Raw genomic sequence first — 13,709 nt, forward strand, 5'->3', positions numbered from 1 at the left:
AGGAATACCATCGCTTGGAGAATGAATCTTTTTCTGTGTTTGTGGATAATCTCCCAGAAGATATCTCGAAAAAGGAACTATATCACCTGTTCAATTGGACGGGAAGGATCAACGATATCTACCTATCTCGGAAGCATAAACATGGCAGAGTTTATCTGTTTGCGTTTGTGCGGTACACGACAAAAGGGGGTGCTTTGAAGGCTATCGCAGAGATGGATCGCTTGAGCTTAAGAGGGAAGATTGTATCCGTATTGGAAGCTAAATATCGTAGGCAACCACAAGAGAGGAAACAAGTGGCACATGCAAAACCGCTAGTCCAGCATGAAAGCGAACGTACGGACCTTCAAGGTGGGACAGAAGTGCGTATTGTTCACGGTGAAGGGGGGGTACAACGGGGTATCCAAGGCTCTGACAAACTTGGGAGCACGAGAAGAATTGAAGTGCCAGTAGTTGAACAGAATTTGGAGTGGTTGGCGAGGAGCTTGATAGGAAGCGCTTTGAAACCCATAGACCTCCAATCGTTGAAAAAATCAGTTTGCAAGAATGTGCCTCATATTGTGGGAGTTAGCGAGATAGGGGCGCTAAAAGTTTTACTGACGTTTGATACAGCCCAGCATGCAGATGAGGCTTTTACGTTCAAATTGGATAGCCTGTTGCAATTTGTTCATAGGGTCTGGAGGTGGGATGAATCTTTATGTTATGGGACTCGGAAAGTTTGGTTGGAGTGCTATGGAGTTCCACTGCATGCTTGGTCTCCAGAAACTTTTAAAACTTTAGGTCGACAATGGGGCGAGGTGATCAGCTGCGACGTAACGACAGAAGCAGGGTCTTCCTTTACGGCTGGGCGAGTTCAAGTTGAGACGTCTGTTTTTGACGTCATTAGAGATTGGACTTATGTCATTGTTGGTAAACGGGAATTTCATGTCTTTGTGAATGAGGTTGGCATGGAGAAATGTGGTGAACGCCTAGTGGGGGGAGGACGAGAAGACGGTTTTATGATCGGAAATTCTGGTTCGTGTAGCCGTGGCATGTCGGGAGAAGCAATGCTGTGGGATCCGGCGGCGGACCTAATGGAATTAGGCTCAAGGACCACCGATGAAGAGAAGGGCAGAATGGTCATTCAGGATGACTTTTTGAATGATTTCAATTTCGATTATTCTTTTTTGAAATCGAGGAATCTCAGGGTGGATTCTGTTAGTGATTCGGAGGTTAATGGAAGGGCGGGTTTTTCGGAATTTGGTTTAAATGAGGGAGAGGGGTCAGAAACGGAAAGAACTGTTACGCAGGTATTTGACAAGATTCAAAGGGTGGGGCTAAATAAGGATTTGAGTTATTGTGGCAATAAAATATTGGGCTCAAATTGTCATAGCCTGTGTAAGTGTTGCTTAGCTGAGGGTGTTGGATTGGGTTTGTGTGCGCATGGCCCATGTTCCAAAGAAAAGGAGACTTGTTCCAAAGAAAAGGAGGTTGGGCCACGAGGAGAGGGGGATAGGCTGGTGGAGCGTATGGGCTGGGTTTCTGCTGAACCGGGCTGGGAAAGGATCCGACGGGTTACCGGGTCGCTGATTGAGACAGCCACACGCAAAACGGCCACGGCGAGCGCTGGGGTTTCAACGGCTGCTCATGACCTCGGTAAGGAAGCCATGCGGGATGCTGGCGAGACTGTACAAGGCAGGGGCGGACGTCCGAACCTCCTCGGCCTCGGTGAAGGGGCGTCGGTGAGCAAAGAATCCACCGAACAGGATCCTTGTGGAGGAGATAATATAGAACAGCAGCCAGATCTGGGAGAGGAAGGTAATGGGAGTAGGGTCAGTGGAGAGGGTGATTGGAGGGTGTCTCAGATAAGAGGGGAGCTCGGACTCGGTGAGGCAGGAAGGCCGCAGGACCTGGTGGGAAGGGAAGGCGTTAGGAACGGTTGTGATAGGAGAGATAAATGTTCAAAGGACATGGCACACATAGATGGGAAGGACAGCGTTTTAGACCAAGTCAATATGGGCGTTACAGAGGTACATCGAAGAGCCATGAAAGGAAGCAGGAGAAGGGAGAATGCAGATACGGTATCGGAGATGGAAGTTGAGCTTGGGATAGATGGTGACAGACCAACAAAAGAAGAACAGATGAAGGAGAATGAGGCCACTTGGGCTTTGGCGGTGGAATCGGGTGCGGTCCTACATGATGAAGAAGAGGATATTATGGCAATTTTACAAGCTCAAAATGAAAAATTAGCAGCGAGGAAGAAGATGGCCAAACATAAAGAAAAAGTTCGAAGGAGTCAGCCTAAAAATCACAGTAAGGTGAGTAAAAATTTGTTTAAATGATTTTTAGCTGTTGGAATATTCGGGGGTTGAGGGGGGATGGTAAATTGAGTATGGTGAAATCCTTGAAGAGGAATTATAATCTTAATATGTTAGGCTTGATTGAAACAAAAAGGGAGGCAATCTCAAAACTTGATGTTATTCGAATTTGGGGTTATAGTACTGTGAGATGGGAGTATGTGGAGTCTAGAGGAGCCTCGGGAGGGTTGCTTTTAATGTGGGACGAGGCGATATTTAAATCTAGAAATTGTTATAAAGGTGAGAGATGGCTGTGTGTTGAAGGCGTGTTGATGAAAAGCAATTTTAATTGTGCGTTTTGTTTGGTGTACGGGGCGTTTGGGAGGGAGGAAAAGAGGGTGGTTTGGGAGGAGCTGAGCTATATTGTGGGGCTGTGTCAGGTCCCGTTCTGCTTGTTTGGGGACTTTAATGAGATTTTGCATAGTGAAGAACGCAAAGGGGCGACTAATCCACCGGCGTCATCGGAAGAGTTTAGGGATTGGGTTCATGATATGCAATTGGTGGACTTACCTCTTAATGACAGAAAATTCACGTGGTTCAGAGGTCGTTCTTGCAGTAGAATAGATAGGGTCCTGCTCAATATTGAGTGGATTGAGCAGTTTCCTGACATTCGAATTAAAGGTGGACCAAGAGGGTTGTCAGATCACTGCCCGTTAATTGTGGAAGCCTCAAGAGTTAGCAGGGGCCCCCGCCCATTTCGAAGCCTGGACTCCTGGTTCACGCATGAGGGTTTCCTGAGGTTGGTTAGAGATGAATGGAGAAACCTGGGGGATGCGCATTTTACTAGCAAGTTGAAGGCCTTGACGATTCCTTTGCGAAAATGGCACAGGGACAACTTTGGGGACATGAATAGGAGATTACTGCTGCTGGAGGAGGAGATTAAGAAGGTGGATAACCAGGTGAGTAACGGCACTTATGATGGAACGACGGAAGCTAGAAGGAAGGCGCTGGTAAGCTTTTGTGAGAAATGGTATGTTCGGAAAGAACTTCATTGGAAGCAGATGTCTAGGTCGCAGCATGCTAGAAACATGGATAGAAATACTCGATTCTTCCATAACATTGCCTCGGCAAGAAGCAGGAATAACAGGATTGATGTTCTAAGGATTCATGGGCGGATTGTACGAAATCAGGCTAGGGTAAAGGCTGCAATTATAGGATTTTATAAGGATTTGTACAGACAAGAATATGCACCGAGGATTGGGTTTCGGGAGGGTTTGGTGAGACGGATTAATGGAGCTGAGGCGGAGGCCTTGGAAGTAATGCCATCGGTAGAGGAGATTAGGGATGCAGTTTTGGATTGTGACTCTTCTAAAGCCCCAGGGAGTGATGGGTACAATATGAACTTTATCAAACAATGTTGGGAAGAGATTGGTCAGGAGTTCACTGCGGCGGTCTTGGGGTTCTTCCAAAGTGCGAAACTACCAACTGATGCGAATGTCACGTGGGTTACACTAGCTCCGAAATTTGTGGGTGCGAATGAAATTAAGGACTTTAGGCCGATTAGTATGGTTGGGTGTGTCTATAAGGTGATTTCTAAGGTTATGGTGAGGAGGTTGAGAACAGTTATGCCTGAATTGGTCGGAGAGACGCAGACTGCTTTTGTGAAGGGCAGAAAGATCCATGATGGCGCCCTTATTGCCTGTGAGACGGTGCAGTGGCTCAAGACGCATAGAAAGAAAGCGGCAATTATAAAGCTAGATTTTCAGAAAGCATATGATAGAGTTAGATGGAGCTTTATGGATGTTGTACTACAGAAGATGGGTTTCGGGCAAAGATGGAGGAGTTGGGTGAAGGAGTGTGTAAGTACGGCAACTATGTCAGTCTTAGTGAATGGATCTCCATCCAAGCCTTTTAAGATGGAGAGGGGCCTAAGTCAAGGAGATCCTTTGTCTCCTCTTCTGTTTGTTCTTGTGGTGGATGTGTTGCATAGGATGCTGGGAGAAGCTGTAAGGAATGGGCGTATTACTCCGCTACGGGTTGGGAGGGAACATATTGAACTATCACACCTTCAATTTGCGGATGACACTATCCTATTTTGCCCTCCGGAGACAGAGACAATTGTGAATTATAAGAGGTTGCTGCGGTGTTTCGAGCTGATGTCGGGTCTGAGCATTAATTTTGATAAGTCGAATCTCATCTCAGTTAATTGTGAGCAGGAGTGGGTGGAGCATGTGTGTGGCCTTCTAGAATGCAAGCAAGCTGTTTTACCTATGAGGTATCTCGGGATTCCTCTAGGAGCGAACCCGCGTTTGGTGAAGACGTGGAAACCGATCATAGATAAGGTGGAAGCGAAACTCAGCTTATGGAAAGCGAAGATTCTAAATAAAGCAGGCAAGCTAGTTCTTATTAAATCGGTGTTGAATAGCCTGCCGATTTACTACCTTAGCTTGTACAAGATGCCGAAGGCGGTCGCCGACAAGTTGATTGCCTTACAGAGGAGATTCCTGTGGTGTAAGGAGGATGGCAACAACGGTATACCTTTGGTCAAGTGGGAAATGGTTCAGGCGCCTAAGAAGGCTGGAGGGCTGGGGGTTGGGGATGCAGTGCTCAGGAACACAACATTGCTGTTTAAGTGGTGGTGGCGGTTTTCTAAGGAAGATTGTCCGTTATGGAAGAAGATTGTATGCTCCTGTAACAATTTGAATCCTCAGGTTATGCTTTCTAGTCAGACTCTACCGGTAAAGGGTGGCCCCTGGAAAGACATCTGTCAGTTGAATATAAAGGATCAGCGGGTAAAAGAAAAAATTATGAGTGGGCTAATAATGGAAGTTGGAAATGGGTGTAGAACACGTTTCTGGGAAGATAACTGGGTTCATGGTGGTCCTCTAAAAGCGAGTTTTCCAAGGTTCTTCTCTGTTTCAAACCAACAAGGATCTGTGATAGGGGATTGTGGGTTTTGGGATGGGTTAGAGTGGATTTGGAATTTCCATTGGAGGCGAGAGTTGTTTCAATGGGAATTGGAACTAGTGCACCAACTACATGAGAGGTTAAGACCAGTGAAACTATCAGCTGACAGAGAGGATAATCTTGTTTGGAAATTTGATAATAAAGGTATTTTTTCTACTAACTCCTTCTTGCAGGTGTTGCAATCTGAGAATCTTTCGGAGGAGATTACGAGCTATAGCTTCACAAGTGCGATCTGGAAAGGATTGGTTCCGACTAGAGTAGAGCTGTTTGGTTGGTTCGTTTTAGTGGGAAGAGTGAATACTAAAGAAAGGTTGAGTAGATTAGGCATACTTCAACAGCATGATAATATCTGTGTCTTGTGTAAAAAAGAAATTGAGTGTGTTCATCATTTGTTTGTATTCTGTGAGTTTACTTGGCAGGTGTGGTGCGTCTGGTTGAGATGTTTTCACAGAGATTGGGCTGTCCCAGGAAACATTAAAGGCTTGTTTGAGAGTTGGAATGGAACGACAAATAGAAAAGAGGAGCACAAGAGGTGGCTGGCTGGTTTTTTTGCAGTAATTTGGAACGTCTGGTTAGAACGCAATAACCGGATCTTCAACAATCAGGAGGTTAATGTTGGTGTCATTTAAAACAGGTCGTTTTTGAGTTATAAGGAGTGGACTGGTATTGATCCTACTGGTTGTTGATGGCAATGCCGGAGATGACATAGGATTGTTACCTTTGTTTTTTTAGTTTTTCTTATGTTTCTGTCTGTTTATGCTCCACTCTCATGTGTTGAGCTTCCTTTGTTTCAAAAAAAAAAAAAAGAAAGTTGCGTAAATAATTGCTGCCACAAAACTGGACAACTAATTAAAATTTTAAAGGAGAAGTATATGAACTAATTCTAAATCAGTTAAAAATGGAACAACTTAATTAATTATAAATATAATAATTAATTTTATTTATTTATAATTTAAAATATTGGTTATTAAATGTTTCACCACATTTAAATTAGAAGGAGATACGTTCAGCATCATTACAATGTGAATCACGGAGACTGATTCAATTAGCTTCCGTCTCTTCATCCTCGTTTCCTCTCCAAATGCCTAAAACATGATAAATCAAAAAATAGATTCAGAACCATCCAATTTATAAAGAAAAGAAACATCCTAATACCTAGTGTAAGCACCATCCATATAGAAATTTTTGATTCACTCAAAGATATTTGGCTGATTTTTTGCCAAAATCATCTTGGTTCCTAACATTAGTGAATCTCAAAACAATGTCAGTAGTGCAGAACGAAAATTAAACAGAAAGATTTAGAAGTAGATATTTATGTAACATGCATCTAACAAAATTTAAGAATAGAACCCAATATATATATATATATAATTAAAGTAACCAGCTTTTTGAAAAAGGATACCAAGGATTATATGACCAAAGTTCAATCATCATCCAAAATTGAGACATAATACCAGACAAAAGACAAAAACATCACAATGAAAGTGGATGTGGCAGATATTATCGTGATAATCTACACACAGACTTGAAAAATGTTAAGGGAGCTTCAAAGAGCTTCATTAATATATATCAAATAAACAGTCTAAAGATGGTGAAATGAATATTGGCATATAATATATATGATATTTATTAGAATTAAAATTGAATAGGTCTACCGATTCTAAATATTAGCTCATAAAGTGAGTAACGTTGTACATTTATAAATTGGGAAGTTCTATGGTGGCATGGGTTTTGGTGGTTAAAGATGGCATAAGGTTGACCAACAAGTAAAATATTGACACATGGCAAGAAAATTAAATCTAAAATCAAAATAATTCTCTCTCTTATAATTTTTTATAATTATTTTTATCAAAATAATTTCTTATAATTATTTTCATAATTATAAAAAATAATTCAAAAAATAACACCAAAATAATTTTATAATTATGTTTATAATTATTATTTTATTATTATTTTTATTTTTAAAAATAATTTTTATAATTATTTTTACTAAAATAATTTTTTATAATTAATTTTATTTTTTAATTATTTTTATTATTATTATTTTTAATAATTTCTAAAAATAACACCAAAATTATTTTTTTAATTATTTTTATTATTATTTTTATTTTTAAAAAATAATTTTTTATAATTATTTTTTTTGTAATTTCAAAAAACTAACACCAAAATGATATTCTTCCGCTTGGTGTTACTTTAAAAATAATCATAAAAAATTATAAGAGAGATATTATTTTGGTTTTAGTTTTCCAAAATTACAAAAAGAAAAAATAATTATAAAAAAATTTATTTTGATAAAAAATAATTAAAAAATAAAAATAATTATAAAAAATCATTTTAGTAAAAATAATTATAAAAATAATTATAAGAAATTATTTTTAAAAAATAAAAATAATAATAAAATAATAATTATAAATATAATTAAAAAATTATTTTAATATTTTTTAAATTATTTTTATAATTATAAAAAAATTACAAAAAATTATTTTGATAAAAGTAATTATAAGAAATTATAAAAAAATATTTTGATAAAAGTAATTATAAGAAATTATAAAAAAGAGAGAATCATTTTAGTTTTAGATTTAATTTTTTTATCATGTGTCAATATTTTATTTGTTGGTCAAACTTATGCCACTCTTAGCCACTAAAACCAATGCCACTATAGAACTTCCCTTATAAATTATGTACATTTTTTTTATCTTTAAAAGAATATTATTTGTAGGTGGGTGATCCAATAATATTAAATTAAATAGATTTTAATATTATATTAAAATTAAAATTGAGTAGGTTTAACTCAAATTCTAAAATTAGTTCATAAAATAAAAATATCTCATACTTATAAATTATCTAAATATCCTATTTTTGAGAGATGTATAGGATTTGTAATAATATTTAAATCTAAAAGAATATTTTCCACAAACATATGATACAATTAAAGAGAGAAGTCAACCACTCTATATACCTAAAATAATAAAAGTGATATGTTTTGATGTTTTTTTTTTGGTTTAATTATTTTTAGGTTCTTATAATTTTATCGAATTTTTAATTAGATTCTTATATTTTTTTTCTTTTCAATTGAATCTTTGTACGTTAATTTTTTTTTAATTTAGTATCTATATCAATGTTAAACATAAAAAAATATTAATAAATTATACAATTACTTATATACCACTGTTTTCTACCTTCTTGCTCACCTTTCTATTATTCACTATTCTCTCTTAGTAGTTATTTTTTAAAATCTTCTCTCTCATAAATTATGGAGTAACAATAATAATAAAAAATAAATAATAATAATAATACATTAATTAGTTCAATTTTTACTATTATATGTAGCTACCTCTTCCACCACTATTACCACCACCACGACCACCACCATGATCTCGTCCCACCGTCACTGCCACCACAATTCCTCCTTGGGTCCCTTCCCTCCCTTGTCCTTCACGCCACCCTCCCTCCTCTGCTATTCCCATTCCCACCTCCACCCACACCCGCCATGAATCCTCCCCATTCTCCCTCCTCCCACCATCTTCCATTTTCGCAGATCCGCTACCACCAACGTCTCCACGATCTCTTCGGCGGCATAGCTGCCGCAAATTCTTACCAAGCCTATCTCTCCCTCCGATTATCCGTCCCATTTCTATCCACAACCACCGTAATTCTTATCCCGATCTCTTTCAACTATCGCCTACTTCACGTGCCGAAACGTCGTCATTTTTCAACACCAACAACAATGCAAAGACACTGACACCCTCTCAACAAAGCCAACAACTCGTTCGTTATGAATTAGATCCAGTTCTCATGCTTCCCATATCACCAGTGAAATTCCCACAACCATTATTTCCTTCAAACTACTTCTACGAAAAATAATATAACTACGTCGCAAAAGTCAAATAAGATCTCTACGATAAACAAAGCGATCTGGCATAGCCATTTGGGGATCTTCAAGGAATTGACAGTGATGATTTCAACTGCAGAATGTGACGGAGAAATGCGGAGGAGGAACGGAATTGCACAAAAATTTTAACTTTGGGACAAAATGTCAAAAATATTTTTGGTATTTTAAAAATATGGAGGTGTCTTCAATTAGATATTCTAATTTAATTATGAGAATATTCATTTTTTAATAGAATATTCTGTTATTTTAAATATTTTTTTACTGTAGGATTAAATTGAAAAAAATTTAATGTATAAAGACTCAATAAAAAAAAAGTATAAGTATCTAATTAAAAATTTAGAAATTATAAAAAGAAAAATTAATTTTTTTTTTCAAAACTACAGATGAAACTAAAAAGATTTTGTGTTGAAATTATATCAAATAGGAAACTTTAACATTTAAAGTTATTCGAATAATACATTATGTTGAATAGTTCACGTGTTTGCACACCAATATATATATTTAACTTTTCTTTCATATTTTGCAAAGTGGACGCAACCTCGTTTGTATATAAGTTATTGTAATCTTTGAAACCACTCAGAATCTTTTCGCGTAAGTACCATTCATCACGGGATACAAATGGAGAAGCTCTCAATGTTGAGCAAAAGTCAGATTAATTAATAATATATGGGATATCTCACCGAAAAAAATAATAATATATGGGATAATTAATAAAAGCCACACTATATATGTGAACAGTTCAACACTTTCCATTTAGAGAAATAATTACATGCTTTTAAAACACACGGAATTGCATATTTTAAAAATAATCCTAATTATTTATTTTCATTACAATTTTGTAAAATAAAAATACTATTTATATACTAAAATTAGTCATTATATATTTGTATATAAATACATGTATAATTTTATTTATTTTTAATGTGTATTTTATATTTTTATTTATATTTATATTGATAGCTGATTTTAGTGTACATCTAGTATAATTGATTATAAAATTATAAAAAGAGTAAAAGATGAGTTATTTAAAAAAAAAATCAGAAAACATATTAATGTGTTTTGAATGTGTAAGACTTTTTTTTCAATAAAATTATAGATATTTTTTTTATAAAACATAATTATATTTGAGGGTTTGTAATCTCGAATGTGACCTAACTTGGTTAGTCTAGTACTTAGTTTATTAGTCTATATAAGTAAGTATTGAAAGTTCGAATTCTACTTTATGCATGCAATAATTCATTAAGCTGCGATAAATTCTTAAATGAAATTCTAATTCACAATAGATTAGTTTTTGCTTTATCGAGTTAAAAGATACCTAGAAAAACAAAAAATAAAAGATATGACAATCTCAATATTAACTTTTTTTATACTGATGATTCAAATTGTCACCCAAAAAAAAAAAAAAAAAACTCATGATTCAAATATGAAATTATTATTTAAATAGAACAGGGATTTGCCATTCTAACCGTCCTATATTCATGGTATGCAAAGAAAGGTGGGGGAGGGGGACAACATTAAATGGGCCGAATCAAAGGGAAATTGTGGGCCATATTTTGATTAGACATAGCCCAAAACTTTGAAACCTTTGATTGACTGTCACACCAATCCCATCAAAATTAAACAAGAAACCTTTTCCTCTAATAATAAGTTCCAATTCAGATAGTGCACCCAAAAGGTATGGTAAAAAGGTCAGGTAGAACTTCCAATTCGAGAAGTCTTTAACTGTATCTATCTAAGCCTAGAGCTCCATTATATATATACCTAGCTACTAAGCTAAGCTAAGTGCATGCATGCTTTTTAGGGCCTCTAGGCTATTTTATCATCAATGGATTATATATTCGGTTTCAACTCTCCAACACTTTCTAGTTGCTTAATAGGAAGAAGAAACTAGATATCATAATTTTACTCCGATTCAAGAAGAGGTGCTAAAGCTAAACACATGGGCATATTTTGATAGCCGTGAATTTAGGATGTATCGCTTATTAGCACTGTTAGGTTTTCTATTTTTTGCATGTGGTTGATTTGATGTTACTCTGAAATTTTGCACTCGCAACTGTTTCCGTTCTTTAATGTGTGTCAATTGGAAACGACACTATTCAGTCAAACTCATCCCTGTTTGACGTACGTGAGCAACTTCGACAATAATAATAATAATAATAATACTTGCAAAATTTTCTTTAATCTCTTTCTAATGTTGGTTTCTTTCCACAATCAGCAACTATTGGTTAGTAATTGTTTAAATGGTAAGAATAAAATTAATACAATTAAATATCAAAAATATTTTTAATTTTTTTTTGCAAAGTTTTGAGAGAAAAATATTCGGAAGAATAGATAAATAAACATATAAAAGATTATACAGAAGATAAAATTATCTACTAATAATTTAATGAATTAAATATCACTACAACATTTTTGATCTATTGCAACATATATTCAAGACAATGCTTAAAAAGAGTTGTTGAAAATAGTTAAAAGCAACACTTTATGTTTGTTGCAAGAAAATAAGACTATTGCAACCCTATTTTAACCAACACTTTATGAGCGTTTTCTTTAATCAATTAGGCAACATATTTAAAGCGTTGCTTAAGTACATTAAATACGCAACGCTTATAGCCTCTATATATTACAATTAAAAAAAGTTGCTTTAAATTTTAAATAAGTTTTTCGATCTAAGTGTTGCCTAAATGAATAAGTAACTCTAAATCTAAACTCTGTGAAATTTCTCCAATTAATGATAATGCTACGGAACTTACCATTCCTAATAATGATTTACCTTCCATTTTCCATTTGGATTAACGTGTTCTCTAAACAGTTTCGGAGAGAGGGAAACTTGAACTCCAATCTTTCAAAAAAAAATAAATAAATAAATTAGACCTGCTATAACCAATCTTCCAAAAATTTACATGAAATTTCGAAAAACCCTACAAACTCTACGAAACCATGACTTTTCCTAACCCTATTTCTCTTCACATAACGTGAAATCCTCGTTGGAGCTCTGTTAGGGTTCAATGCTTCGTCCATCTCCGTGTACACGGCCGGAAGATGGTTCTCGCCGGTTCATCGGCCACCAGAAACCTACCGATGGTGAATCCTCTTCCCGACATCCTCCAAATCATTAATTCAATTGATTTCTCGTCAATTGAACCTGACATCAACGAATTCTAATCCAAAGGAAGCTCGTTTCGACACACAGGGCACGGATTCTGAATCGAAAGCCATGGAAGCTCATGCGCCTCCACCTGTAGTTCAAATGCTTCCTTACACATGATGCAGTTCGCTCCGGCACGCAGGTGTGCCTCCGCGATCTCCACCGTCGTCATCGACTCTATCGCTACTCCACCGTGTTCTTCTGCTCGCACCATTCTGAAACCTCTGCTCTACTCTGCCGTTCTGAAACTTCTGATATGCTCTAATCGATTGAAGAAGCTCACATAATCCTTTTCTTCTATTCTTTGTTTTTGCAGTTTCAAATTCGAACATGTCGAAGGACAAACACTCTACCAATTATTCGTGCACCTTCAAGTGGCTCTTAGGTTTTGATTTAAATTATTTTTTCTTTTTTCAGTAATCACAATTTAGCAATGTGATTTTAATTTAACTGTTTCAGATTTTCGATAAAATAGTATTTCATTCATTCTTTCTTTTTTTCTGATGCTACCTTACATAACATGGCTTGCTGATCTTCTTTCTTAGTGTGTGAAATGTGGATATCATGATTTCAGCTACTCAATTCTTGTCAATAGGAATTCCATTTATTTTCAATACATGGATTGTAAGGCATCTTACACAAGAGGACTATGTGGTAAATCAATTTCTATTGCTATTTACATCTTTTGTGTGCAACTGAGTATATGTATGTGTTGATTGTATGCACCTTTAAACTTAGAAACCGAGTGCCTTTCTATTGTGATGTAGACATGTGCTTAATGAAATTTTTGCATGTGTTGGTTTGGTAGTAGCTGCTTATGCTGGTGTATAGTAGTGGTTGCAGTCATAAATTCTCATAACATGTCTCAATTTATGTGTAAGAACTCTTTTCATAGATATATTTAACAAAAAATGTATTGCCACCACTGCTATACTATTTTCATACTTATCTTCCAACAAAAATGTTACTTCTTTTCACTCTAATTCTATCCTTCGGTAGTATTCGATTGTAAATGTATGCTCTGATCTATGTGCATTTGACATTGTGGATCTTAATTAATTTACTCCAGACGATGTTACAATTCATGTTGCCTTTTTAGTTACTTTGATGGATCCGTTACAGTTATGTCATGTTAGATATGCGTTTACAAATTAATTCTTCTTTTATGGTTGAATTAGGATAAGATGTCTCATAGGAAGTTCGATCACCCAAGACACGGTTCTCTTGGCTTTCTTCCAAGGATGGCAGCTTCTCGTCATCATGGAAAAGGTTATCTAGGTTTTTGTATTTGGTTTTCTATGTTTTAATGTTTGCATTGTACGACCATATGTTCTGGTACCAAGGTTTTCTAATTATGATCCTTGATATAGTAATATACTAACTAACTAAATGTCAAGTTTCACCTTTCAGTGATTTGTGGATCACTCAT

The sequence above is a fragment of the Arachis ipaensis genome, chromosome B5 (assembly GCF_059453495.1).
Source record: "Arachis ipaensis isolate K30076 ecotype BB chromosome B5, ASM5945349v1, whole genome shotgun sequence".
In the NCBI taxonomy this organism is placed as follows: Eukaryota; Viridiplantae; Streptophyta; class Magnoliopsida; order Fabales; family Fabaceae; genus Arachis; species Arachis ipaensis.